Below are 26,742 nucleotides of genomic sequence, written 5' to 3'. Positions count from 1 at the left end.
CATGAGAGGGAGAGAGTGTGTTTGTGCGTGCATGTGAGAGAGAGAGTGTGTGTGTGAGAGACAGATAGAGAGTGTGTGTGCGTGTGCATGTGAGAGAGAGTGTGTGTGTGCGAGAGTGAGACTGTGTATGAGGGATTGTTGCTGAGTGTGAATGCAAGGGAGCTGCAGAAATGCGGAATTGCATTTTGTGTCTGCACAAGAGCAAGGTGACTAATTGTACAGAGTGAGAAAGACATCTGGAAGGAGATCTGCCGCAGCTTGTCAGGATGGCCGAGTGGTCTAAGGCGCCAGACTCAAGGAGTGTTAGTCCTTGCTCTGCATCTGGGCTTGTGAATTCTGGTCCCTTTCTAGGGGCGTGGGTTCAAATCCCACTCCTGACATTCTTCCCTTTTCCCCAAACAAACCTTCCCACACCCACACACTGCCCCCACATTTCACAGCTTCTTGGAGAGGAGTCGCTCCCCCTTCACAAAGATGGAAGAGTCCAACCTGTCACTATCAAAGAGAAGGCTGAGGCTTTTACAACAATCTTCAGCCGCAAGTGCCCACCGGATGATCTTACTCAGTCTCCCCCTGTGCTCCCCACCATCACAGACACCATTCTTCCAACAATTCCATTCACTCCGTGTCAGATCAAGAGACACTGGACACTGCAAAGGCTCTGTGCTCTGGCACTGCTCCTGAAGGCTGCTACTCCACAACATGCCCTTCCTCCAGCCAAGTTCTCCCAGGACAGTGACAACACTGGGATCGACCTGGCCATGTGGGAAATTATCCAGGTATGTCCTGGACATAAAAAGCAGGACAAATCCAACTCAGCCAATTCCTCTCCCATCCATCTGTTCCCAATCCTCGGTAAAGTGATGGAAGGGCTCTCCAACAGTGCGATCAAGCAGCACCTGCTCAGTGACACCCAGTTTGGCTTCCCCCAGGGTCACTCAGCTCCTGACCTGATTGTGTTTGTGTGTGTGTGTGAGAGAGAGAGATTGTGTGTGTGTGTGTGTGAGAGATAAAGATTGTGTGTGTGCCTGTGAGTGTGTGTGTGTTTGTGTGTGTGTGTGTGAAGGAGAGAGCGTGTGTGTGTTAGCATGTGTTTGTGTGCGTGTGAGAGAGAGTGTGTGTGTGTGTGTGTGAGAGAGAGAGGTGTGTGTGTGTGTGTGTGTGTGTGTGTGTGTGTGTGTGAGATTGTGTGTGCCTGTGGGCGTGTGTGTGAGAGAGAGAGTGTGTGTTTGTGTGAAGGAGAGAGAGTGTGTATGTTAGCGTGTGTGTGTGTGAGAGAGAGTGCATGTGTGTGTGTGAGCGCAAGAGAGGCAGCGTGTACATGTGTGTGTTTGTGTGTGTGAGAGTGAGAGAATGTGTGTGAGTATGTGTCTGAGAGTGTGTGTTTGTGTCTGTCTGCGTGTGTGTGAGTGAGAGTGTGTGTGAGAGAGAGTATGTATGTGTATATGTGTGTTTGAGAGAGAGAGGGTGTGAGTGTGTATATGAGTGTGTGGGCATGTGTGTGTGTGAGAAACAGAGAGGGAGAATTTGTAGGTGTGTTTGAGAGAGACAGAGTGTGTATGTGTGTGAGAGAGACAGAGTGTGCGTGTGTGTGTGTAAGAGAGAGTGTGCATGTGTCTTTGTGTGTGAGAGAGTGAAAGAATGTGTGTGTGTGAGAGAGAGTGTGTTTGAGAGAGAGAGAATGTGTGTGCGAGAGAGAGAGAATGTGTGTGTGTATGTGCGTGTATGTGTGTGTGTGAGTGAGAGTGGGTGCGTGTGAGAGAGAGAGAATTTGTATGTGTATGTCTGCACGAGTGTGTTTGCGTGTGTCTGAGAGAGAGAGAGGAAGAATTTGTTGGTGTGTGTGAGAAAGAGTGTGTGCGTGAGATAGTGTGTGTGTGTAAGAGGGAGAAGTGTGTGTGTGTGAGTGAGAGTGTGTGTGTGAGAGAGACAGAGAAAGGGAGAATTTGTGTGCATGAGAGGGAGAGAGTGTGTTTGTGCGTGCATGTGAGAGAGAGAGTGTGTGTGTGAGAGACAGATAGAGAGTGTGTGTGCGTGTGCATGTGAGAGAGAGTGTGTGTGTGCGAGAGTGAGACTGTGTATGAGGGATTGTTGCTGAGTGTGAATGCAAGGGAGCTGCAGAAATGCGGAATTGCATTTTGTGTCTGCAGAAGAGCAAGGTGACTAATTGTACAGAGTGAGAAAGACATCTGGAAAGAGATCTGCAGCAGCTTGTCAGGATGGCCGAGTGGTCTAAGGCGCCAGACTCAAGGAGTGTTAGTCCTTGCTCTGCATCTGGGCTTGTGAATTCTGGTCCCTTTCTAGGGGCGTGGGTTCAAATCCCACTCCTGACTTTCTTCCCTTTTCCCCAAACAAACCTTCCCACACCCACACACTGCCCCCACATTTCACAGCTTCTTGGAGAGGAGTCGCTCCCCCTTCACAAAGATGGAAGAGTCCAACCTGTCACTATCAAAGAGAAGGCTGAGGCTTTTACAACAATCTTCAGCCGCAAGTGCCCACCGGATGATCTTACTCAGTCTCCCCCTGTGCTCCCCACCATCACAGACACCATTCTTCCAACAATTCCATTCACTCCGTGTCAGATCAAGAGACACTGGACACTGCAAAGGCTCTGTGCTCTGGCACTGCTCCTGAAGGCTGCTACTCCACAACATGCCCTTCCTCCAGCCAAGTTCTCCCAGGACAGTGACAACACTGGGATCGACCTGGCCATGTGGGAAATTATCCAGGTATGTCCTGGACATAAAAAGCAGGACAAATCCAACTCAGCCAATTCCTCTCCCATCCATCTGTTCCCAATCCTCGGTAAAGTGATGGAAGGGCTCTCCAACAGTGCGATCAAGCAGCACCTGCTCAGTGACACCCAGTTTGGCTTCCCCCAGGGTCACTCAGCTCCTGACCTGATTGTGTTTGTGTGTGTGTGTGAGAGAGAGAGATTGTGTGTGTGTGTGTGTGAGAGATAAAGATTGTGTGTGTGCCTGTGAGTGTGTGTGTGTTTGTGTGTGTGTGTGAAGGAGAGAGCGTGTGTGTGTTAGCATGTGTTTGTGTGCGTGTGAGAGAGAGTGTGTGTGTGTGTGTGTGAGAGAGAGAGGTGTGTGTGTGTGTGTGATTGTGTGTGCCTGTGGGCGTGTGTGTGAGAGAGAGAGTGTGTGTTTGTGTGAAGGAGAGAGAGTGTGTATGTTAGCGTGTGTGTGTGTGAGAGAGAGTGCATGTGTGTGTGTGAGCGCAAGAGAGGCAGCGTGTACGTGTGTGTGTTTGTGTGTGTGAGAGTGAGAGAATGTGTGTGAGTATGTGTCTGAGAGTGTGTGTTTGTGTCTGTCTGTGTGTGTGTGAGTGAGAGTGTGTGTGTGAGAGAGACAGAGAAAGGGAGAATTTGTGTGTATGAGAGGGAGAGAGTGTGTTTGTGCGTGCATGTGAGAGAGAGAGTGTGTGTGTGAGAGACAGATAGAGAGTGTGTGTGCGTGTGCATGTGAGAGAGAGTGTGTGTGTGCGAGAGTGAGACTGTGTATGAGGGATTGTTGCTGAGTGTGAATGCAAGGGAGCTGCAGAAATGCGGAATTGCATTTTGTGTCTGCAGAAGAGCAAGGTGACTAATTGTACAGAGTGAGAAAGACATCTGGAAGGAGATCTGCAGCAGCTTGTCAGGATGGCCGAGTGGTCTAAGGCGCCAGACTCAAGGAGTGTTCGTCCTTGCTCTGCATCTGGGCTTGTGAATTCTGGTCCCTTTCTAGGGGCGTGGGTTCAAATCCCCCTCCTGACATTCTTCCCTTTTCCCCAAACAAACCTTCCCACACCCACACACTGCCCCCACATTTCACAGCTTCTTGGAGAGGAGTCGCTCCCCCTTCACAAAGATGGAAGAGTCCAACCTGTCACTATCAAAGAGAAGGCTGAGGCTTTTACAACAATCTTCAGCCGCAAGTGCCCACCGGATGATCTTACTCAGTCTCCCCCTGTGCTCCCCACCATCACAGACACCATTCTTCCAACAATTCCATTCACTCCGTGTCAGATCAAGAGACACTGGACACTGCAAAGGCTCTGTGCTCTGGCACTGCTCCTGAAGGCTGCTACTCCACAACATGCCCTTCCTCCAGCCAAGTTCTCCCAGGACAGTGACAACACTGGGATCGACCTGGCCATGTGGGAAATTATCCAGGTATGTCCTGGACATAAAAAGCAGGACAAATCCAACTCAGCCAATTCCTCTCCCATCCATCTGTTCCCAATCCTCGGTAAAGTGATGGAAGGGCTCTCCAACAGTGCGATCAAGCAGCACCTGCTCAGTGACACCCAGTTTGGCTTCCCCCAGGGTCACTCAGCTCCTGACCTGATTGTGTTTGTGTGTGTGTGTGAGAGAGAGAGATTGTGTGTGTGTGTGTGTGAGAGATAAAGATTGTGTGTGTGCCTGTGAGTGTGTGTGTGTTTGTGTGTGTGTGTGAAGGAGAGAGCGTGTGTGTGTTAGCATGTGTTTGTGTGCGTGTGAGAGAGAGTGTGTGTGTGTGTGAGAGAGAGAGGTGTGTGTGTGTGTGTGTGTGTGTGTGTGTGTGAGATTGTGTGTGCCTGTGGGCGTGTGTGTGAGAGAGAGAGTGTGTGTTTGTGTGAAGGAGAGAGAGTGTGTATGTTAGCGTGTGTGTGTGTGAGAGAGAGTGCATGTGTGTGTGTGAGCGCAAGAGAGGCAGCGTGTACATGTGTGTGTTTGTGTGTGTGAGAGTGAGAGAATGTGTGTGAGTATGTGTCTGAGAGTGTGTGTTTGTGTCTGTCTGCGTGTGTGTGAGTGAGAGTGTGTGTGAGAGAGAGTATGTATGTGTATATGTGTGTTTGAGAGAGAGAGGGTGTGAGTGTGTATATGAGTGTGTGGGCATGTGTGTGTGTGAGAAACAGAGAGGGAGAATTTGTAGGTGTGTTTGAGAGAGACAGAGTGTGTATGTGTGTGAGAGAGACAGAGTGTGCGTGTGTGTGTGTAAGAGAGAGTGTGCATGTGTCTTTGTGTGTGAGAGAGTGAAAGAATGTGTGTGTGTGAGAGAGAGTGTGTTTGAGAGAGAGAGAATGTGTGTGCGAGAGAGAGAGAATGTGTGTGTGTATGTGCGTGTATGTGTGTGTGTGAGTGAGAGTGGGTGCGTGTGAGAGAGAGAGAATTTGTATGTGTATGTCTGCAAGAGTGTGTTTGCGTGTGTCTGAGAGAGAGAGAGGAAGAATTTGTTGGTGTGTGTGAGAAAGAGTGTGTGCGTGAGATAGTGTGTGTGTGTAAGAGGGAGAAGTGTGTGTGTGTGAGTGAGAGTGTGTGTGTGAGAGAGACAGAGAAAGGGAGAATTTGTGTGCATGAGAGGGAGAGAGTGTGTTTGTGCGTGCATGTGAGAGAGAGAGTGTGTGTGTGAGAGACAGATAGAGAGTGTGTGTGCGTGTGCATGTGAGAGAGAGTGTGTGTGTGCGAGAGTGAGACTGTGTATGAGGGATTGTTGCTGAGTGTGAATGCAAGGGAGCTGCAGAAATGCGGAATTTCATTTTGTGTCTGCACAAGAGCAAGGTGACTAATTGTACAGAGTGAGAAAGACATCTGGAAGGAGTTCGGCAGCAGCTTGTCAGGATGGCCGAGTGGTCTAAGGTGCCAGACTCAAGGAGTGTTAGTCCTTGCTCTGCATCTGGGCTTGTGAATTCTGGTCCCTTTCTAGGGGCGTGGGTTCAAATCCCACTCCTGACTTTCTTCCCTTTTCCCCAAACAAACCTTCCCACACCCACACACTGCCCCCACATTTCACAGCTTCTTGGAGAGGAGTCGCTCCCCCTTCACAAAGATGGAAGAGTCCAACCTGTCACTATCAAAGAGAAGGCTGAGGCTTTTACAACAATCTTCAGCCGCAAGTGCCCACCGGATGATCTTACTCAGTCTCCCCCTGTGCTCCCCACCATCACAGACACCATTCTTCCAACAATTCCATTCACTCCGTGTCAGATCAAGAGACACTGGACACTGCAAAGGCTCTGTGCTCTGGCACTGCTCCTGAAGGCTGCTACTCCACAACATGCCCTTCCTCCAGCCAAGTTCTCCCAGGACAGTGACAACACTGGGATCGACCTGGCCATGTGGGAAATTATCCAGGTATGTCCTGGACATAAAAAGCAGGACAAATCCAACTCAGCCAATTCCTCTCCCATCCATCTGTTCCCAATCCTCGGTAAAGTGATGGAAGGGCTCTCCAACAGTGCGATCAAGCAGCACCTGCTCAGTGACACCCAGTTTGGCTTCCCCCAGGGTCACTCAGCTCCTGACCTGATTGTGTTTGTGTGTGTGTGTGAGAGAGAGAGATTGTGTGTGTGTGTGTGTGAGAGATAAAGATTGTGTGTGTGCCTGTGAGCGTGTGTGTGTTTGTGTGTGTGTGTGAAGGAGAGAGCGTGTGTGTGTTAGCATGTGTTTGTGTGCGTGTGAGAGAGAGTGTGTGTGTGTGTGTGTGTGAGAGAGAGGTGTGTGTGTGTGTGTGTGATTGTGTGTGCCTGTGGGCGTGTGTGTGAGAGAGAGAGTGTGTGTTTGTGTGAAGGAGAGAGAGTGTGTATGTTAGCGTGTGTGTGTGTGAGAGAGAGTGCATGTGTGTGTGTGAGCGCAAGAGAGGCAGCGTGTACGTGTGTGTGTTTGTGTGTGTGAGAGTGAGAGAATGTGTGTGAGTATGTGTCTGAGAGTGTGTGTTTGTGTCTGTCTGTGTGTGTGTGAGTGAGAGTGTGTGTGTGAGAGAGACAGAGAAAGGGAGAATTTGTGTGTATGAGAGGGAGAGAGTGTGTTTGTGCGTGCATGTGAGAGAGAGAGTGTGTGTGTGAGAGACAGATAGAGAGTGTGTGTGCGTGTGCATGTGAGAGAGAGTGTGTGTGTGCGAGAGTGAGACTGTGTATGAGGGATTGTTGCTGAGTGTGAATGCAAGGGAGCTGCAGAAATGCGGAATTGCATTTTGTGTCTGCACAAGAGCAAGGTGACTAATTGTACAGAGTGAGAAAGACATCTGGAAGGAGATCTGCAGCAGCTTGTCAGGATGGCCGAGTGGTCTAAGGCGCCAGACTCAAGGAGTGTTAGTCCTTGCTCTGCATCTGGGCTTGTGAATTCTGGTCCCTTTCTAGGGGCGTGGGTTCAAATCCCACTCCTGACATTCTTCCCTTTTCCCCAAACAAACCTTCCCACACCCACACACTGCCCCCACATTTCACAGCTTCTTGGAGAGGAGTCGCTCCCCCTTCACAAAGATGGAAGAGTCCAACCTGTCACTATCAAAGAGAAGGCTGAGGCTTTTACAACAATCTTCAGCCGCAAGTGCCCACCGGATGATCTTACTCAGTCTCCCCCTGTGCTCCCCACCATCACAGACACCATTCTTCCAACAATTCCATTCACTCCGTGTCAGATCAAGAGACACTGGACACTGCAAAGGCTCTGTGCTCTGGCACTGCTCCTGAAGGCTGCTACTCCACAACATGCCCTTCCTCCAGCCAAGTTCTCCCAGGACAGTGACAACACTGGGATCGACCTGGCCATGTGGGAAATTATCCAGGTATGTCCTGGACATAAAAAGCAGGACAAATCCAACTCAGCCAATTCCTCTCCCATCCATCTGTTCCCAATCCTCGGTAAAGTGATGGAAGGGCTCTCCAACAGTGCGATCAAGCAGCACCTGCTCAGTGACACCCAGTTTGGCTTCCCCCAGGGTCACTCAGCTCCTGACCTGATTGTGTTTGTGTGTGTGTGTGAGAGAGAGAGATTGTGTGTGTGTGTGTGTGAGAGATAAAGATTGTGTGTGTGCCTGTGAGTGTGTGTGTGTTTGTGTGTGTGTGTGAAGGAGAGAGCGTGTGTGTGTTAGCATGTGTTTGTGTGCGTGTGAGAGAGAGTGTGTGTGTGTGTGAGAGAGAGAGGTGTGTGTGTGTGTGTGTGTGTGTGTGTGTGTGAGATTGTGTGTGCCTGTGGGCGTGTGTGTGAGAGAGAGAGTGTGTGTTTGTGTGAAGGAGAGAGAGTGTGTATGTTAGCGTGTGTGTGTGTGAGAGAGAGTGCATGTGTGTGTGTGAGCGCAAGAGAGGCAGCGTGTACATGTGTGTGTTTGTGTGTGTGAGAGTGAGAGAATGTGTGTGAGTATGTGTCTGAGAGTGTGTGTTTGTGTCTGTCTGCGTGTGTGTGAGTGAGAGTGTGTGTGAGAGAGAGTATGTATGTGTATATGTGTGTTTGAGAGAGAGAGGGTGTGAGTGTGTATATGAGTGTGTGGGCATGTGTGTGTGTGAGAAACAGAGAGGGAGAATTTGTAGGTGTGTTTGAGAGAGACAGAGTGTGTATGTGTGTGAGAGAGACAGAGTGTGCGTGTGTGTGTGTAAGAGAGAGTGTGCATGTGTCTTTGTGTGTGAGAGAGTGAAAGAATGTGTGTGTGTGAGAGAGAGTGTGTTTGAGAGAGAGAGAATGTGTGTGCGAGAGAGAGAGAATGTGTGTGTGTATGTGCGTGTATGTGTGTGTGTGAGTGAGAGTGGGTGCGTGTGAGAGAGAGAGAATTTGTATGTGTATGTCTGCAAGAGTGTGTTTGCGTGTGTCTGAGAGAGAGAGAGGAAGAATTTGTTGGTGTGTGTGAGAAAGAGTGTGTGCGTGAGATAGTGTGTGTGTGTAAGAGGGAGAAGTGTGTGTGTGTGAGTGAGAGTGTGTGTGTGAGAGAGACAGAGAAAGGGAGAATTTGTGTGCATGAGAGGGAGAGAGTGTGTTTGTGCGTGCATGTGAGAGAGAGAGTGTGTGTGTGAGAGACAGATAGAGAGTGTGTGTGCGTGTGCATGTGAGAGAGAGTGTGTGTGTGCGAGAGTGAGACTGTGTATGAGGGATTGTTGCTGAGTGTGAATGCAAGGGAGCTGCAGAAATGCGGAATTTCATTTTGTGTCTGCAGAAGAGCAAGGTGACTAATTGTACAGAGTGAGAAAGACATCTGGAAGGAGTTTGGCAGCAGCTTGTCAGGATGGCCGAGTGGTCTAAGGCGCCAGACTCAAGGAGTGTTAGTCCTTGCTCTGCATCTGGGCTTGTGAATTCTGGTCCCTTTCTAGGGGCGTGGGTTCAAATCCCACTCCTGACTTTCTTCCCTTTTCCCCAAACAAACCTTCCCACACCCACACACTGCCCCCACATTTCACAGCTTCTTGGAGAGGAGTCGCTCCCCCTTCACAAAGATGGAAGAGTCCAACCTGTCACTATCAAAGAGAAGGCTGAGGCTTTTACAACAATCTTCAGCCGCAAGTGCCCACCGGATGATCTTACTCAGTCTCCCCCTGTGCTCCCCACCATCACAGACACCATTCTTCCAACAATTCCATTCACTCCGTGTCAGATCAAGAGACACTGGACACTGCAAAGGCTCTGTGCTCTGGCACTGCTCCTGAAGGCTGCTACTCCACAACATGCCCTTCCTCCAGCCAAGTTCTCCCAGGACAGTGACAACACTGGGATCGACCTGGCCATGTGGGAAATTATCCAGGTATGTCCTGGACATAAAAAGCAGGACAAATCCAACTCAGCCAATTCCTCTCCCATCCATCTGTTCCCAATCCTCGGTAAAGTGATGGAAGGGCTCTCCAACAGTGCGATCAAGCAGCACCTGCTCAGTGACACCCAGTTTGGCTTCCCCCAGGGTCACTCAGCTCCTGACCTGATTGTGTTTGTGTGTGTGTGTGAGAGAGAGAGATTGTGTGTGTGTGTGTGTGAGAGATAAAGATTGTGTGTGTGCCTGTGAGTGTGTGTGTGTTTGTGTGTGTGTGTGTGAAGGAGAGAGCGTGTGTGTGTTAGCATGTGTTTGTGTGCGTGTGAGAGAGAGTGTGTGTGTGTGTGTGTGTGAGAGAGAGGTGTGTGTGTGTGTGTGTGATTGTGTGTGCCTGTGGGCGTGTGTGTGAGAGAGAGAGTGTGTGTTTGTGTGAAGGAGAGAGAGTGTGTATGTTAGCGTGTGTGTGTGTGAGAGAGAGTGCATGTGTGTGTGTGAGCGCAAGAGAGGCAGCGTGTACGTGTGTGTGTTTGTGTGTGTGAGAGTGAGAGAATGTGTGTGAGTATGTGTCTGAGAGTGTGTGTTTGTGTCTGTCTGTGTGTGTGTGAGTGAGAGTGTGTGTGTGAGAGAGACAGAGAAAGGGAGAATTTGTGTGTATGAGAGGGAGAGAGTGTGTTTGTGCGTGCATGTGAGAGAGAGAGTGTGTGTGTGAGAGACAGATAGAGAGTGTGTGTGCGTGTGCATGTGAGAGAGAGTGTGTGTGTGCGAGAGTGAGACTGTGTATGAGGGATTGTTGCTGAGTGTGAATGCAAGGGAGCTGCAGAAATGCGGAATTGCATTTTGTGTCTGCAGAAGAGCAAGGTGACTAATTGTACAGAGTGAGAAAGACATCTGGAAGGAGATCTGCAGCAGCTTGTCAGGATGGCCGAGTGGTCTGAGGCGCCAGACTCAAGGAGTGTTAGTCCTTGCTCTGCATCTGGGCTTGTGAATTCTGGTCCCTTTCTAGGGGCGTGGGTTCAAATCCCACTCCTGACATTCTTCCCTTTTCCCCAAACAAACCTTCCCACACCCACACACTGCCCCCACATTTCACAGCTTCTTGGAGAGGAGTCGCTCCCCCTTCACAAAGATGGAAGAGTCCAACCTGTCACTATCAAAGAGAAGGCTGAGGCTTTTACAACAATCTTCAGCCGCAAGTGCCCACCGGATGATCTTACTCAGTCTCCCCCTGTGCTCCCCACCATCACAGACACCATTCTTCCAACAATTCCATTCACTCCGTTTCAGATCAAGAGACACTGGACACTGCAAAGGCTCTGTGCTCTGGCACTGCTCCTGAAGGCTGCTACTCCACAACATGCCCTTCCTCCAGCCAAGTTCTCCCAGGACAGTGACAACACTGGGATCGACCTGGCCATGTGGGAAATTATCCAGGTATGTCCTGGACATAAAAAGCAGGACAAATCCAACTCAGCCAATTCCTCTCCCATCCATCTGTTCCCAATCCTCGGTAAAGTGATGGAAGGGCTCTCCAACAGTGCGATCAAGCAGCACCTGCTCAGTGACACCCAGTTTGGCTTCCCCCAGGGTCACTCAGCTCCTGACCTGATTGTGTTTGTGTGTGTGTGTGAGAGAGAGAGATTGTGTGTGTGTGTGTGTGAGAGATAAAGATTGTGTGTGTGCCTGTGAGTGTGTGTGTGTTTGTGTGTGTGTGTGAAGGAGAGAGCGTGTGTGTGTTAGCATGTGTTTGTGTGCGTGTGAGAGAGAGTGTGTGTGTGTGTGTGTGTGAGAGAGAGAGGTGTGTGTGTGTGTGTGATTGTGTGTGCCTGTGGGCGTGTGTGTGAGAGAGAGAGTGTGTGTTTGTGTGAAGGAGAGAGAGTGTGTATGTTAGCGTGTGTGTGTGTGAGAGAGAGTGCATGTGTGTGTGTGAGCGCAAGAGAGGCAGCGTGTACGTGTGTGTGTTTGTGTGTGTGAGAGTGAGAGAATGTGTGTGAGTATGTGTCTGAGAGTGTGTGTTTGTGTCTGTCTGTGTGTGTGTGAGTGAGAGTGTGTGTGTGAGAGAGACAGAGAAAGGGAGAATTTGTGTGTATGAGAGGGAGAGAGTGTGTTTGTGCGTGCATGTGAGAGAGAGAGTGTGTGTGTGAGAGACAGATAGAGAGTGTGTGTGCGTGTGCATGTGAGAGAGAGCGTGTGTGTGCGAGAGTGAGACTGTGTATGAGGGATTGTTGCTGAGTGTGAATGCAAGGGAGCTGCAGAAATGCGGAATTGCATTTTGTGTCTGCACAAGAGCAAGGTGACTAATTGTACAGAGTGAGAAAGACATCTGGAAGGAGATCTGCCGCAGCTTGTCAGGATGGCCGAGTGGTCTAAGGCACCAGATTCAAGGTGTGTTAGTCCTTGCTCTACATCAGGGCTTGTGAATTCTGGTCCCTTTCTAGGGGCGTGGGTTCAAATCCCACTCCTGACATTCTTCCCTTTTCCCCAAACAAACCTTCCCACACCCACACACTGCCCCCACATTTCACAGCTTCTTGGAGAGGAGTCGCTCCCCCTTCACAAAGATGGAAGAGTCCAACCTGTCACTTGCAAAGATAAGGCTGATGCTTTTACAACAATCTTCAGCCGCAAGTGCCCACCGGATGATCTTACTCAGTCTCCCCCTGTGCTCCCCACCATCACAGACACCATTCTTCCAACAATTCCATTCACTCCGTGTCAGATCAAGAGACACTGGACACTGCAAAGGCTCTGTGCTCTGGCACTGCTCCTGAAGGCTGCTACTCCACAACATGCCCTTCCTCCAGCCAAGTTCTCCCAGGACAGTGACAACACTGGGATCGACCTGGCCATGTGGGAAATTATCCAGGTATGTCCTGGACATAAAAAGCAGGACAAATCCAACTCAGCCAATTCCTCTCCCATCCATCTGTTCCCAATCCTCGGTAAAGTGATGGAAGGGCTCTCCAACAGTGCGATCAAGCAGCACCTGCTCAGTGACACCCAGTTTGGCTTCCCCCAGGGTCACTCAGCTCCTGACCTGATTGTGTTTGTGTGTGTGTGTGAGAGAGAGAGATTGTGTGTGTGTGTGTGTGAGAGATAAAGATTGTGTGTGTGCCTGTGAGTGTGTGTGTGTTTGTGTGTGTGTGTGAAGGAGAGAGCGTGTGTGTGTTAGCATGTGTTTGTGTGCGTGTGAGAGAGAGTGTGTGTGTGTGTGAGAGAGAGAGGTGTGTGTGTGTGTGTGTGTGTGTGTGTGTGTGAGATTGTGTGTGCCTGTGGGCGTGTGTGTGAGAGAGAGAGTGTGTGTTTGTGTGAAGGAGAGAGAGTGTGTATGTTAGCGTGTGTGTGTGTGAGAGAGAGTGCATGTGTGTGTGTGAGCGCAAGAGAGGCAGCGTGTACATGTGTGTGTTTGTGTGAGAGTGAGAGAATGTGTGTGAGTATGTGTCTGAGAGTGTGTGTTTGTGTCTGTCTGCGTGTGTGTGAGTGAGAGTGCGTGTGAGAGAGAGTATGTATGTGTATATGTGTGTTTGAGAGAGAGAAGGTGTGAGTGTGTATATGAGTGTGTGGGCATGTGTGTGTGTGAGAAACAGAGAGGGAGAATTTGTAGGTGTGTTTGAGAGAGACAGAGTGTGTATGTGTGTGAGAGAGACAGAGTGTGCGTGTGTGTGTGTAAGAGAGAGTGTGCATGTGTCTTTGTGTGTGAGAGAGTGAAAGAATGTGTGTGTGTGAGAGAGAGTGTGTTTGAGAGAGAGAGAATGTGTGTGCGAGAGAGAGAGAATGTGTGTGTGTATGTGCGTGTATGTGTGTGTGTGAGTGAGAGTGGGTGCGTGTGAGAGAGAGAGAATTTGTATGTGTATGTCTGCACGAGTGTGTTTGCGTGTGTCTGAGAGAGAGAGAGGAAGAATTTGTTGGTGTGTGTGAGAAAGAGTGTGTGCGTGAGATAGTGTGTGTGTGTAAGAGGGAGAAGTGTGTGTGTGTGAGTGAGAGTGTGTGTGTGAGAGAGACAGAGAAAGGGAGAATTTGTGTGCATGAGAGGGAGAGAGTGTGTTTGTGCGTGCATGTGAGAGAGAGAGTGTGTGTGTGAGAGACAGATAGAGAGTGTGTGTGCGTGTGCATGTGAGAGAGAGTGTGTGTGTGCGAGAGTGAGACTGTGTATGAGGGATTGTTGCTGAGTGTGAATGCAAGGGAGCTGCAGAAATGCGGAATTGCATTTTGTGTCTGCACAAGAGCAAGGTGACTAATTGTACAGAGTGAGAAAGACATCTGGAAGGAGATCTGCCGCAGCTTGTCAGGATGGCCGAGTGGTCTAAGGCGCCAGACTCAAGGAGTGTTAGTCCTTGCTCTGCATCTGGGCTTGTGAATTCTGGTCCCTTTCTAGGGGCGTGGGTTCAAATCCCACTCCTGACATTCTTCCCTTTTCCCCAAACAAACCTTCCCACACCCACACACTGCCCCCACATTTCACAGCTTCTTGGAGAGGAGTCGCTCCCCCTTCACAAAGATGGAAGAGTCCAACCTGTCACTATCAAAGAGAAGGCTGAGGCTTTTACAACAATCTTCAGCCGCAAGTGCCCACCGGATGATCTTACTCAGTCTCCCCCTGTGCTCCCCACCATCACAGACACCATTCTTCCAACAATTCCATTCACTCCGTGTCAGATCAAGAGACACTGGACACTGCAAAGGCTCTGTGCTCTGGCACTGCTCCTGAAGGCTGCTACTCCACAACATGCCCTTCCTCCAGCCAAGTTCTCCCAGGACAGTGACAACACTGGGATCGACCTGGCCATGTGGGAAATTATCCAGGTATGTCCTGGACATAAAAAGCAGGACAAATCCAACTCAGCCAATTCCTCTCCCATCCATCTGTTCCCAATCCTCGGTAAAGTGATGGAAGGGCTCTCCAACAGTGCGATCAAGCAGCACCTGCTCAGTGACACCCAGTTTGGCTTCCCCCAGGGTCACTCAGCTCCTGACCTGATTGTGTTTGTGTGTGTGTGTGAGAGAGAGAGATTGTGTGTGTGTGTGTGTGAGAGATAAAGATTGTGTGTGTGCCTGTGAGTGTGTGTGTGTTTGTGTGTGTGTGTGTGAAGGAGAGAGCGTGTGTGTGTTAGCATGTGTTTGTGTGCGTGTGAGAGAGAGTGTGTGTGTGTGTGTGAGAGAGAGAGGTGTGTGTGTGTGTGTGTGTGTGTGTGTGTGTGTGTGTGAGATTGTGTGTGCCTGTGGGCGTGTGTGTGAGAGAGAGAGTGTGTGTTTGTGTGAAGGAGAGAGAGTGTGTATGTTAGCGTGTGTGTGTGTGAGAGAGAGTGCATGTGTGTGTGTGAGCGCAAGAGAGGCAGCGTGTACATGTGTGTGTTTGTGTGTGTGAGAGTGAGAGAATGTGTGTGAGTATGTGTCTGAGAGTGTGTGTTTGTGTCTGTCTGCGTGTGTGTGAGTGAGAGTGTGTGTGAGAGAGAGTATGTATGTGTATATGTGTGTTTGAGAGAGAGAGGGTGTGAGTGTGTATATGAGTGTGTGGGCATGTGTGTGTGTGAGAAACAGAGAGGGAGAATTTGTAGGTGTGTTTGAGAGAGACAGAGTGTGTATGTGTGTGAGAGAGACAGAGTGTGCGTGTGTGTGTGTAAGAGAGAGTGTGCATGTGTCTTTGTGTGTGAGAGAGTGAAAGAATGTGTGTGTGTGAGAGAGAGTGTGTTTGAGAGAGAGAGAATGTGTGTGCGAGAGAGAGAGAATGTGTGTGTGTATGTGCGTGTATGTGTGTGTGTGAGTGAGAGTGGGTGCGTGTGAGAGAGAGAGAATTTGTATGTGTATGTCTGCACGAGTGTGTTTGCGTGTGTCTGAGAGAGAGAGAGGAAGAATTTGTTGGTGTGTGTGAGAAAGAGTGTGTGCGTGAGATAGTGTGTGTGTGTAAGAGGGAGAAGTGTGTGTGTGTGAGTGAGAGTGTGTGTGTGAGAGAGACAGAGAAAGGGAGAATTTGTGTGCATGAGAGGGAGAGAGTGTGTTTGTGCGTGCATGTGAGAGAGAGAGTGTGTGTGTGAGAGACAGATAGAGAGTGTGTGTGCGTGTGCATGTGAGAGAGAGTGTGTGTGTGCGAGAGTGAGACTGTGTATGAGGGATTGTTGCTGAGTGTGAATGCAAGGGAGCTGCAGAAATGCGGAATTGCATTTTGTGTCTGCAGAAGAGCAAGGTGACTAATTGTACAGAGTGAGAAAGACATCTGGAAGGAGATCTGCAGCAGCTTGTCAGGATGGCCGAGTGGTCTAAGGCGCCAGACTCAAGGAGTGTTAGTCCTTGCTCTGCATCTGGGCTTGTGAATTCTGCTCCCTTTCTAGGGGCGTGGGTTCAAATCCCACTCCTGACTTTCTTCCCTTTTCCCCAAACAAACCTTCCCACACCCACACACTGCCCCCACATTTCACAGCTTCTTGGAGAGGAGTCGCTCCCCCTTCACAAAGATGGAAGAGTCCAACCTGTCACTATCAAAGAGAAGGCTGAGGCTTTTACAACAATCTTCAGCCGCAAGTGCCCACCGGATGATCTTACTCAGTCTCCCCCTGTGCTCCCCACCATCACAGACACCATTCTTCCAACAATTCCATTCACTCCGTGTCAGATCAAGAGACACTGGACACTGCAAAGGCTCTGTGCTCTGGCACTGCTCCTGAAGGCTGCTACTCCACAACATGCCCTTCCTCCAGCCAAGTTCTCCCAGGACAGTGACAACACTGGGATCGACCTGGCCATGTGGGAAATTATCCAGGTATGTCCTGGACATAAAAAGCAGGACAAATCCAACTCAGCCAATTCCTCTCCCATCCATCTGTTCCCAATCCTCGGTAAAGTGATGGAAGGGCTCTCCAACAGTGCGATCAAGCAGCACCTGCTCAGTGACACCCAGTTTGGCTTCCCCCAGGGTCACTCAGCTCCTGACCTGATTGTGTTTGTGTGTGTGTGTGAGAGAGAGAGATTGTGTGTGTGTGTGTGTGAGAGATAAAGATTGTGTGTGTGCCTGTGAGTGTGTGTGTGTTTGTGTGTGTGTGTGAAGGAGAGAGCGTGTGTGTGTTAGCATGTGTTTGTGTGCGTGTGAGAGAGAGTGTGTGTGTGTGTGTGTGAGAGAGAGAGGTGTGTGTGTGTGTGTGATTGTGTGTGCCTGTGGGCGTGTGTGTGAGAGAGAGAGTGTGTGTTTGTGTGAAGGAGAGAGAGTGTGTATGTTAGCGTGTGTGTGTGTGAGAGAGAGTGCATGTGTGTGTGTGAGCGCAAGAGAGGCAGCGTGTACGTGTGTGTGTTTGTGTGTGTGAGAGTGAGAGAATGTGTGTGAGTATGTGTCTGAGAGTGTGTGTTTGTGTCTGTCTGTGTGTGTGTGAGTGAGAGTGTGTGTGTGAGAGAGACAGAGAAAGGGAGAATTTGTGTGTATGAGAGGGAGAGAGTGTGTTTGTGCGTGCATGTGAGAGAGAGAGTGTGTGTGTGAGAGACAGATAGAGAGTGTGTGTGCGTGTGCATGTGAGAGAGAGTGTGTGTGTGCGAGAGTGAGACTGTGTATGAGGGATTGTTGCTGAGTGTGAATGCAAGGGAGCTGCAGAAATGCGGAATTGCATTTTGTGTCTGCAGAAGAGCAAGGTGACTAATTGTACAGAGTGAGAAAGACATCTGGAAGGAGATCTGCAGCAGCTTGTCAGGATGGCCGAGTGGTCTAAGGCGCCAGACTCAAGGAGTGTTCGTCCTTGCTCTGCATCTGGGCTTGTGAATTCTGGTCCCTTTCTAGGGGCGTGGGTTCAAATCCCCCTCCTGACATTCTTCCCTTTTCCCCAAACAAACCTTCCCACACCCACACACTGCCCCCACATTTCACAGCTTCTTGGAGAGGAGTCGCTCCCCCTTCACAAAGATGGAAGAGTCCAACCTGTCACTATCAAAGAGAAGGCTGAGGCTTTTACAACAATCTTCAGCCGCAAGTGCCCACCGGATGATCTTACTCAGTCTCCCCCTGTGCTCCCCACCATCACAGACACCATTCTTCCAACAATTCCATTCACTCCGTGTCAGATCAAGAGACACTGGACACTGCAAAGGCTCTGTGCTCTGGCACTGCTCCTGAAGGCTGCTACTCCACAACATGCCCTTCCTCCAGCCAAGTTCTCCCAGGACAGTGACAACACTGGGATCGACCTGGCCATGTGGGAAATTATCCAGGTATGTCCTGGACATAAAAAGCAGGACAAATCCAACTCAGCCAATTCCTCTCCCATCCATCTGTTCCCAATCCTCGGTAAAGTGATGGAAGGGCTCTCCAACAGTGCGATCAAGCAGCACCTGCTCAGTGACACCCAGTTTGGCTTCCCCCAGGGTCACTCAGCTCCTGACCTGATTGTGTTTGTGTGTGTGTGTGAGAGAGAGAGATTGTGTGTGTGTGTGTGTGAGAGATAAAGATTGTGTGTGTGCCTGTGAGTGTGTGTGTGTTTGTGTGTGTGTGTGAAGGAGAGAGCGTGTGTGTGTTAGCATGTGTTTGTGTGCGTGTGAGAGAGAGTGTGTGTGTGTGTGAGAGAGAGAGGTGTGTGTGTGTGTGTGTGTGTGTGTGTGTGTGAGATTGTGTGTGCCTGTGGGCGTGTGTGTGAGAGAGAGAGTGTGTGTTTGTGTGAAGGAGAGAGAGTGTGTATGTTAGCGTGTGTGTGTGTGAGAGAGAGTGCATGTGTGTGTGTGAGCGCAAGAGAGGCAGCGTGTACATGTGTGTGTTTGTGTGTGTGAGAGTGAGAGAATGTGTGTGAGTATGTGTCTGAGAGTGTGTGTTTGTGTCTGTCTGCGTGTGTGTGAGTGAGAGTGTGTGTGAGAGAGAGTATGTATGTGTATATGTGTGTTTGAGAGAGAGAGGGTGTGAGTGTGTATATGAGTGTGTGGGCATGTGTGTGTGTGAGAAACAGAGAGGGAGAATTTGTAGGTGTGTTTGAGAGAGACAGAGTGTGTATGTGTGTGAGAGAGACAGAGTGTGCGTGTGTGTGTGTAAGAGAGAGTGTGCATGTGTCTTTGTGTGTGAGAGAGTGAAAGAATGTGTGTGTGTGAGAGAGAGTGTGTTTGAGAGAGAGAGAATGTGTGTGCGAGAGAGAGAGAATGTGTGTGTGTATGTGCGTGTATGTGTGTGTGTGAGTGAGAGTGGGTGCGTGTGAGAGAGAGAGAATTTGTATGTGTATGTCTGCAAGAGTGTGTTTGCGTGTGTCTGAGAGAGAGAGAGGAAGAATTTGTTGGTGTGTGTGAGAAAGAGTGTGTGCGTGAGATAGTGTGTGTGTGTAAGAGGGAGAAGTGTGTGTGTGTGAGTGAGAGTGTGTGTGTGAGAGAGACAGAGAAAGGGAGAATTTGTGTGCATGAGAGGGAGAGAGTGTGTTTGTGCGTGCATGTGAGAGAGAGAGTGTGTGTGTGAGAGACAGATAGAGAGTGTGTGTGCGTGTGCATGTGAGAGAGAGTGTGTGTGTGCGAGAGTGAGACTGTGTATGAGGGATTGTTGCTGAGTGTGAATGCAAGGGAGCTGCAGAAATGCGGAATTTCATTTTGTGTCTGCACAAGAGCAAGGTGACTAATTGTACAGAGTGAGAAAGACATCTGGAAGGAGTTCGGCAGCAGCTTGTCAGGATGGCCGAGTGGTCTAAGGTGCCAGACTCAAGGAGTGTTAGTCCTTGCTCTGCATCTGGGCTTGTGAATTCTGGTCCCTTTCTAGGGGCGTGGGTTCAAATCCCACTCCTGACTTTCTTCCCTTTTCCCCAAACAAACCTTCCCACACCCACACACTGCCCCCACATTTCACAGCTTCTTGGAGAGGAGTCGCTCCCCCTTCACAAAGATGGAAGAGTCCAACCTGTCACTATCAAAGAGAAGGCTGAGGCTTTTACAACAATCTTCAGCCGCAAGTGCCCACCGGATGATCTTACTCAGTCTCCCCCTGTGCTCCCCACCATCACAGACACCATTCTTCCAACAATTCCATTCACTCCGTGTCAGATCAAGAGACACTGGACACTGCAAAGGCTCTGTGCTCTGGCACTGCTCCTGAAGGCTGCTACTCCACAACATGCCCTTCCTCCAGCCAAGTTCTCCCAGGACAGTGACAACACTGGGATCGACCTGGCCATGTGGGAAATTATCCAGGTATGTCCTGGACATAAAAAGCAGGACAAATCCAACTCAGCCAATTCCTCTCCCATCCATCTGTTCCCAATCCTCGGTAAAGTGATGGAAGGGCTCTCCAACAGTGCGATCAAGCAGCACCTGCTCAGTGACACCCAGTTTGGCTTCCCCCAGGGTCACTCAGCTCCTGACCTGATTGTGTTTGTGTGTGTGTGTGAGAGAGAGAGATTGTGTGTGTGTGTGTGTGAGAGATAAAGATTGTGTGTGTGCCTGTGAGCGTGTGTGTGTTTGTGTGTGTGTGTGAAGGAGAGAGCGTGTGTGTGTTAGCATGTGTTTGTGTGCGTGTGAGAGAGAGTGTGTGTGTGTGTGTGTGTGAGAGAGAGGTGTGTGTGTGTGTGTGTGATTGTGTGTGCCTGTGGGCGTGTGTGTGAGAGAGAGAGTGTGTGTTTGTGTGAAGGAGAGAGAGTGTGTATGTTAGCGTGTGTGTGTGTGAGAGAGAGTGCATGTGTGTGTGTGAGCGCAAGAGAGGCAGCGTGTACGTGTGTGTGTTTGTGTGTGTGAGAGTGAGAGAATGTGTGTGAGTATGTGTCTGAGAGTGTGTGTTTGTGTCTGTCTGTGTGTGTGTGAGTGAGAGTGTGTGTGTGAGAGAGACAGAGAAAGGGAGAATTTGTGTGTATGAGAGGGAGAGAGTGTGTTTGTGCGTGCATGTGAGAGAGAGAGTGTGTGTGTGAGAGACAGATAGAGAGTGTGTGTGCGTGTGCATGTGAGAGAGAGTGTGTGTGTGCGAGAGTGAGACTGTGTATGAGGGATTGTTGCTGAGTGTGAATGCAAGGGAGCTGCAGAAATGCGGAATTGCATTTTGTGTCTGCACAAGAGCAAGGTGACTAATTGTACAGAGTGAGAAAGACATCTGGAAGGAGATCTGCAGCAGCTTGTCAGGATGGCCGAGTGGTCTAAGGCGCCAGACTCAAGGAGTGTTAGTCCTTGCTCTGCATCTGGGCTTGTGAATTCTGGTCCCTTTCTAGGGGCGTGGGTTCAAATCCCACTCCTGACATTCTTCCCTTTTCCCCAAACAAACCTTCCCACACCCACACACTGCCCCCACATTTCACAGCTTCTTGGAGAGGAGTCGCTCCCCCTTCACAAAGATGGAAGAGTCCAACCTGTCACTATCAAAGAGAAGGCTGAGGCTTTTACAACAATCTTCAGCCGCAAGTGCCCACCGGATGATCTTACTCAGTCTCCCCCTGTGCTCCCCACCATCACAGACACCATTCTTCCAACAATTCCATTCACTCCGTGTCAGATCAAGAGACACTGGACACTGCAAAGGCTCTGTGCTCTGGCACTGCTCCTGAAGGCTGCTACTCCACAACATGCCCTTCCTCCAGCCAAGTTCTCCCAGGACAGTGACAACACTGGGATCGACCTGGCCATGTGGGAAATTATCCAGGTATGTCCTGGACATAAAAAGCAGGACAAATCCAACTCAGCCAATTCCTCTCCCATCCATCTGTTCCCAATCCTCGGTAAAGTGATGGAAGGGCTCTCCAACAGTGCGATCAAGCAGCACCTGCTCAGTGACACCCAGTTTGGCTTCCCCCAGGGTCACTCAGCTCCTGACCTGATTGTGTTTGTGTGTGTGTGTGAGAGAGAGAGATTGTGTGTGTGTGTGTGTGAGAGATAAAGATTGTGTGTGTGCCTGTGAGTGTGTGTGTGTTTGTGTGTGTGTGTGAAGGAGAGAGCGTGTGTGTGTTAGCATGTGTTTGTGTGCGTGTGAGAGAGAGTGTGTGTGTGTGTGAGAGAGAGAGGTGTGTGTGTGTGTGTGTGTGTGTGTGTGTGTGAGATTGTGTGTGCCTGTGGGCGTGTGTGTGAGAGAGAGAGTGTGTGTTTGTGTGAAGGAGAGAGAGTGTGTATGTTAGCGTGTGTGTGTGTGAGAGAGAGTGCATGTGTGTGTGTGAGCGCAAGAGAGGCAGCGTGTACATGTGTGTGTTTGTGTGTGTGAGAGTGAGAGAATGTGTGTGAGTATGTGTCTGAGAGTGTGTGTTTGTGTCTGTCTGCGTGTGTGTGAGTGAGAGTGTGTGTGAGAGAGAGTATGTATGTGTATATGTGTGTTTGAGAGAGAGAGGGTGTGAGTGTGTATATGAGTGTGTGGGCATGTGTGTGTGTGAGAAACAGAGAGGGAGAATTTGTAGGTGTGTTTGAGAGAGACAGAGTGTGTATGTGTGTGAGAGAGACAGAGTGTGCGTGTGTGTGTGTAAGAGAGAGTGTGCATGTGTCTTTGTGTGTGAGAGAGTGAAAGAATGTGTGTGTGTGAGAGAGAGTGTGTTTGAGAGAGAGAGAATGTGTGTGCGAGAGAGAGAGAATGTGTGTGTGTATGTGCGTGTATGTGTGTGTGTGAGTGAGAGTGGGTGCGTGTGAGAGAGAGAGAATTTGTATGTGTATGTCTGCAAGAGTGTGTTTGCGTGTGTCTGAGAGAGAGAGAGGAAGAATTTGTTGGTGTGTGTGAGAAAGAGTGTGTGCGTGAGATAGTGTGTGTGTGTAAGAGGGAGAAGTGTGTGTGTGTGAGTGAGAGTGTGTGTGTGAGAGAGACAGAGAAAGGGAGAATTTGTGTGCATGAGAGGGAGAGAGTGTGTTTGTGCGTGCATGTGAGAGAGAGAGTGTGTGTGTGAGAGACAGATAGAGAGTGTGTGTGCGTGTGCATGTGAGAGAGAGTGTGTGTGTGCGAGAGTGAGACTGTGTATGAGGGATTGTTGCTGAGTGTGAATGCAAGGGAGCTGCAGAAATGCGGAATTTCATTTTGTGTCTGCAGAAGAGCAAGGTGACTAATTGTACAGAGTGAGAAAGACATCTGGAAGGAGTTTGGCAGCAGCTTGTCAGGATGGCCGAGTGGTCTAAGGCGCCAGACTCAAGGAGTGTTAGTCCTTGCTCTGCATCTGGGCTTGTGAATTCTGGTCCCTTTCTAGGGGCGTGGGTTCAAATCCCACTCCTGACTTTCTTCCCTTTTCCCCAAACAAACCTTCCCACACCCACACACTGCCCCCACATTTCACAGCTTCTTGGAGAGGAGTCGCTCCCCCTTCACAAAGATGGAAGAGTCCAACCTGTCACTATCAAAGAGAAGGCTGAGGCTTTTACAACAATCTTCAGCCGCAAGTGCCCACCGGATGATCTTACTCAGTCTCCCCCTGTGCTCCCCACCATCACAGACACCATTCTTCCAACAATTCCATTCACTCCGTGTCAGATCAAGAGACACTGGACACTGCAAAGGCTCTGTGCTCTGGCACTGCTCCTGAAGGCTGCTACTCCACAACATGCCCTTCCTCCAGCCAAGTTCTCCCAGGACAGTGACAACACTGGGATCGACCTGGCCATGTGGGAAATTATCCAGGTATGTCCTGGACATAAAAAGCAGGACAAATCCAACTCAGCCAATTCCTCTCCCATCCATCTGTTCCCAATCCTCGGTAAAGTGATGGAAGGGCTCTCCAACAGTGCGATCAAGCAGCACCTGCTCAGTGACACCCAGTTTGGCTTCCCCCAGGGTCACTCAGCTCCTGACCTGATTGTGTTTGTGTGTGTGTGTGAGAGAGAGAGATTGTGTGTGTGTGTGTGTGAGAGATAAAGATTGTGTGTGTGCCTGTGAGTGTGTGTGTGTTTGTGTGTGTGTGTGAAGGAGAGAGCGTGTGTGTGTTAGCATGTGTTTGTGTGCGTGTGAGAGAGAGTGTGTGTGTGTGTGAGAGAGAGAGGTGTGTGTGTGTGTGTGTGTGTGTGTGTGTGTGAGATTGTGTGTGCCTGTGGGCGTGTGTGTGAGAGAGAGAGTGTGTGTTTGTGTGAAGGAGAGAGAGTGTGTATGTTAGCGTGTGTGTGTGTGAGAGAGAGTGCATGTGTGTGTGTGAGCGCAAGAGAGGCAGCGTGTACATGTGTGTGTTTGTGTGTGTGAGAGTGAGAGAATGTGTGTGAGTATGTGTCTGAGAGTGTGTGTTTGTGTCTGTCTGCGTGTGTGTGAGTGAGAGTGTGTGTGAGAGAGAGTATGTATGTGTATATGTGTGTTTGAGAGAGAGAGGGTGTGAGTGTGTATATGAGTGTGTGGGCATGTGTGTGTGTGAGAAACAGAGAGGGAGAATTTGTAGGTGTGTTTGAGAGAGACAGAGTGTGTATGTGTGTGAGAGAGACAGAGTGTGCGTGTGTGTGTGTAAGAGAGAGTGTGCATGTGTCTTTGTGTGTGAGAGAGTGAAAGAATGTGTGTGTGTGAGAGAGAGTGTGTTTGAGAGAGAGAGAATGTGTGTGCGAGAGAGAGAGAATGTGTGTGTGTATGTGCGTGTATGTGTGTGTGTGAGTGAGAGTGGGTGCGTGTGAGAGAGAGAGAATTTGTATGTGTATGTCTGCAAGAGTGTGTTTGCGTGTGTCTGAGAGAGAGAGAGGAAGAATTTGTTGGTGTGTGTGAGAAAGAGTGTGTGCGTGAGATAGTGTGTGTGTGTAAGAGGGAGAAGTGTGTGTGTGTGAGTGAGAGTGTGTGTGTGAGAGAGACAGAGAAAGGGAGAATTTGTGTGCATGAGAGGGAGAGAGTGTGTTTGTGCGTGCATGTGAGAGAGAGAGTGTGTGTGTGAGAGACAGATAGAGAGTGTGTGTGCGTGTGCATGTGAGAGAGAGTGTGTGTGTGCGAGAGTGAGACTGTGTATGAGGGATTGTTGCTGAGTGTGAATGCAAGGGAGCTGCAGAAATGCGGAATTTCATTTTGTGTCTGCAGAAGAGCAAGGTGACTAATTGTACAGAGTGAGAAAGACATCTGGAAGGAGTTCGGCAGCAGCTTGTCAGGATGGCCGAGTGGTCTAAGGCGCCAGACTCAAGGAGTGTTAGTCCTTGCTCTGCATCTGGGCTTGTGAATTCTGGTCCCTTTCTAGGGGCGTGGGTTCAAATCCCACTCCTGACTTTCTTCCCTTTTCCCCAAACAAACCTTCCCACACCCACACACTGCCCCCACATTTCACAGCTTCTTGGAGAGGAGTCGCTCCCCCTTCACAAAGATGGAAGAGTCCAACCTGTCACTATCAAAGAGAAGGCTTAGGCTTTTACAACAATCTTCAGCCGCAAGTGCCCACCGGATGATCTTACTCAGTCTCCCCCTGTGCTCCCCACCATCACAGACACCATTCTTCCAACAATTCCATTCACTCCGTGTCAGATCAAGAGACACTGGACACTGCAAAGGCTCTGTGCTCTGGCACTGCTCCTGAAGGCTGCTACTCCACAACATGCCCTTCCTCCAGCCAAGTTCTCCCAGGACAGTGACAACACTGGGATCGACCTGGCCATGTGGGAAATTATCCAGGTATGTCCTGGACATAAAAAGCAGGACAAATCCAACTCAGCCAATTCCTCTCCCATCCATCTGTTCCCAATCCTCGGTAAAGTGATGGAAGGGCTCTCCAACAGTGCGATCAAGCAGCACCTGCTCAGTGACACCCAGTTTGGCTTCCCCCAGGGTCACTCAGCTCCTGACCTGATTGTGTTTGTGTGTGTGTGTGAGAGAGAGAGATTGTGTGTGTGTGTGTGTGAGAGATAAAGATTGTGTGTGTGCCTGTGAGTGTGTGTGTGTTTGTGTGTGTGTGTGAAGGAGAGAGCGTGTGTGTGTTAGCATGTGTTTGTGTGCGTGTGAGAGAGAGTGTGTGTGTGTGTGTGTGTGAGAGAGAGGTGTGTGTGTGTGTGTGTGATTGTGTGTGCCTGTGGGCGTGTGTGTGAGAGAGAGAGTGTGTGTTTGTGTGAAGGAGAGAGAGTGTGTATGTTAGCGTGTGTGTGTGTGAGAGAGAGTGCATGTGTGTGTGTGAGCGCAAGAGAGGCAGCGTGTACGTGTGTGTGTTTGTGTGTGTGAGAGTGAGAGAATGTGTGTGAGTATGTGTCTGAGAGTGTGTGTTTGTGTCTGTCTGTGTGTGTGTGAGTGAGAGTGTGTGTGTGAGAGAGACAGAGAAAGGGAGAATTTGTGTGTATGAGAGGGAGAGAGTGTGTTTGTGCGTGCATGTGAGAGAGAGAGTGTGTGTGTGAGAGACAGATAGAGAGTGTGTGTGCGTGTGCATGTGAGAGAGAGTGTGTGTGTGCGAGAGTGAGACTGTGTATGAGGGATTGTTGCTGAGTGTGAATGCAAGGGAGCTGCAGAAATGCGGAATTGCATTTTGTGTCTGCAGAAGAGCAAGGTGACTAATTGTACAGAGTGAGAAAGACATCTGGAAGGAGATCTGCAGCAGCTTGTCAGGATGGCCGAGTGGTCTGAGGCGCCAGACTCAAGGAGTGTTCGTCCTTGCTCTGCATCTGGGCTTGTGAATTCTGGTCCCTTTCTAGGGGCGTGGGTTCAAATCCCACTCCTGACATTCTTCCCTTTTCCCCAAACAAACCTTCCCACACCCACACACTGCCCCCACATTTCACAGCTTCTTGGAGAGGAGTCGCTCCCCCTTCACAAAGATGGAAGAGTCCAACCTGTCACTATCAAAGAGAAGGCTGAGGCTTTTACAACAATCTTCAGCCGCAAGTGCCCACCGGATGATCTTACTCAGTCTCCCCCTGTGCTCCCCACCATCACAGACACCATTCTTCCAACAATTCCATTCACTCCGTTTCAGATCAAGAGACACTGGACACTGCAAAGGCTCTGTGCTCTGGCACTGCTCCTGAAGGCTGCTACTCCACAACATGCCCTTCCTCCAGCCAAGTTCTCCCAGGACAGTGACAACACTGGGATCGACCTGGCCATGTGGGAAATTATCCAGGTATGTCCTGGACATAAAAAGCAGGACAAATCCAACTCAGCCAATTCCTCTCCCATCCATCTGTTCCCAATCCTCGGTAAAGTGATGGAAGGGCTCTCCAACAGTGCGATCAAGCAGCACCTGCTCAGTGACACCCAGTTTGGCTTCCCCCAGGGTCACTCAGCTCCTGACCTGATTGTGTTTGTGTGTGTGTGTGAGAGAGAGAGATTGTGTGTGTGTGTGTGTGAGAGATAAAGATTGTGTGTGTGCCTGTGAGTGTGTGTGTGTTTGTGTGTGTGTGTGAAGGAGAGAGCGTGTGTGTGTTAGCATGTGTTTGTGTGCGTGTGAGAGAGAGTGTGTGTGTGTGTGTGTGTGAGAGAGAGAGGTGTGTGTGTGTGTGTGATTGTGTGTGCCTG

General features: G+C 49.9%; 16 non-coding genes across 16 annotated transcripts; all 16 read left to right on the top strand.

Moving 5' to 3' along the window:
* Nucleotides 1-260: 260 nt before the first annotated feature.
* trnal-caa (transfer RNA leucine (anticodon CAA)) lies at nucleotides 261-380 on the top strand. The gene is made up of 2 exons: nucleotides 261-298; nucleotides 335-380. It is a non-coding gene; the product is annotated as a tRNA-Leu (tRNA).
* Nucleotides 381-2,213: 1,833 nt separating this feature from the next.
* trnal-caa (transfer RNA leucine (anticodon CAA)) lies at nucleotides 2,214-2,333 on the top strand. The gene is made up of 2 exons: nucleotides 2,214-2,251; nucleotides 2,288-2,333. It is a non-coding gene; the product is annotated as a tRNA-Leu (tRNA).
* A 1,310-nt stretch (nucleotides 2,334-3,643) lies between these two features.
* On the top strand, nucleotides 3,644-3,763 carry trnal-caa (transfer RNA leucine (anticodon CAA)). Its single transcript has 2 exons — nucleotides 3,644-3,681; nucleotides 3,718-3,763. It is a non-coding gene; the product is annotated as a tRNA-Leu (tRNA).
* Nucleotides 3,764-5,584: 1,821 nt separating this feature from the next.
* On the top strand, nucleotides 5,585-5,704 carry trnal-caa (transfer RNA leucine (anticodon CAA)). The gene is made up of 2 exons: nucleotides 5,585-5,622; nucleotides 5,659-5,704. It is a non-coding gene; the product is annotated as a tRNA-Leu (tRNA).
* A 1,312-nt stretch (nucleotides 5,705-7,016) lies between these two features.
* On the top strand, nucleotides 7,017-7,136 carry trnal-caa (transfer RNA leucine (anticodon CAA)). Its single transcript has 2 exons — nucleotides 7,017-7,054; nucleotides 7,091-7,136. It is a non-coding gene; the product is annotated as a tRNA-Leu (tRNA).
* A 1,821-nt stretch (nucleotides 7,137-8,957) lies between these two features.
* Nucleotides 8,958-9,077, top strand: trnal-caa (transfer RNA leucine (anticodon CAA)). Its single transcript has 2 exons — nucleotides 8,958-8,995; nucleotides 9,032-9,077. It is a non-coding gene; the product is annotated as a tRNA-Leu (tRNA).
* Nucleotides 9,078-10,391: 1,314 nt separating this feature from the next.
* On the top strand, nucleotides 10,392-10,511 carry trnal-caa (transfer RNA leucine (anticodon CAA)). The gene is made up of 2 exons: nucleotides 10,392-10,429; nucleotides 10,466-10,511. It is a non-coding gene; the product is annotated as a tRNA-Leu (tRNA).
* Nucleotides 10,512-11,823: 1,312 nt separating this feature from the next.
* On the top strand, nucleotides 11,824-11,943 carry trnal-caa (transfer RNA leucine (anticodon CAA)). Its single transcript has 2 exons — nucleotides 11,824-11,861; nucleotides 11,898-11,943. It is a non-coding gene; the product is annotated as a tRNA-Leu (tRNA).
* Nucleotides 11,944-13,760: 1,817 nt separating this feature from the next.
* trnal-caa (transfer RNA leucine (anticodon CAA)) lies at nucleotides 13,761-13,880 on the top strand. Its single transcript has 2 exons — nucleotides 13,761-13,798; nucleotides 13,835-13,880. It is a non-coding gene; the product is annotated as a tRNA-Leu (tRNA).
* Nucleotides 13,881-15,711: 1,831 nt separating this feature from the next.
* trnal-caa (transfer RNA leucine (anticodon CAA)) lies at nucleotides 15,712-15,831 on the top strand. The gene is made up of 2 exons: nucleotides 15,712-15,749; nucleotides 15,797-15,831. It is a non-coding gene; the product is annotated as a tRNA-Leu (tRNA).
* A 1,310-nt stretch (nucleotides 15,832-17,141) lies between these two features.
* trnal-caa (transfer RNA leucine (anticodon CAA)) lies at nucleotides 17,142-17,261 on the top strand. Its single transcript has 2 exons — nucleotides 17,142-17,179; nucleotides 17,216-17,261. It is a non-coding gene; the product is annotated as a tRNA-Leu (tRNA).
* Nucleotides 17,262-19,082: 1,821 nt separating this feature from the next.
* trnal-caa (transfer RNA leucine (anticodon CAA)) lies at nucleotides 19,083-19,202 on the top strand. The gene is made up of 2 exons: nucleotides 19,083-19,120; nucleotides 19,157-19,202. It is a non-coding gene; the product is annotated as a tRNA-Leu (tRNA).
* Nucleotides 19,203-20,514: 1,312 nt separating this feature from the next.
* Nucleotides 20,515-20,634, top strand: trnal-caa (transfer RNA leucine (anticodon CAA)). The gene is made up of 2 exons: nucleotides 20,515-20,552; nucleotides 20,589-20,634. It is a non-coding gene; the product is annotated as a tRNA-Leu (tRNA).
* A 1,821-nt stretch (nucleotides 20,635-22,455) lies between these two features.
* On the top strand, nucleotides 22,456-22,575 carry trnal-caa (transfer RNA leucine (anticodon CAA)). Its single transcript has 2 exons — nucleotides 22,456-22,493; nucleotides 22,530-22,575. It is a non-coding gene; the product is annotated as a tRNA-Leu (tRNA).
* A 1,821-nt stretch (nucleotides 22,576-24,396) lies between these two features.
* Nucleotides 24,397-24,516, top strand: trnal-caa (transfer RNA leucine (anticodon CAA)). The gene is made up of 2 exons: nucleotides 24,397-24,434; nucleotides 24,471-24,516. It is a non-coding gene; the product is annotated as a tRNA-Leu (tRNA).
* Nucleotides 24,517-25,828: 1,312 nt separating this feature from the next.
* On the top strand, nucleotides 25,829-25,948 carry trnal-caa (transfer RNA leucine (anticodon CAA)). Its single transcript has 2 exons — nucleotides 25,829-25,866; nucleotides 25,903-25,948. It is a non-coding gene; the product is annotated as a tRNA-Leu (tRNA).
* Nucleotides 25,949-26,742: the final 794 nt, after the last annotated feature.

This window comes from Chiloscyllium punctatum, chromosome 17 (genome assembly GCF_047496795.1).
Source record: "Chiloscyllium punctatum isolate Juve2018m chromosome 17, sChiPun1.3, whole genome shotgun sequence".
NCBI classification, from domain to species: domain Eukaryota; kingdom Metazoa; phylum Chordata; class Chondrichthyes; order Orectolobiformes; family Hemiscylliidae; genus Chiloscyllium; species Chiloscyllium punctatum.
Note: the sequence above shows the minus strand (reverse complement) of the source record. Positions and strands in the feature narration are given on the sequence as shown.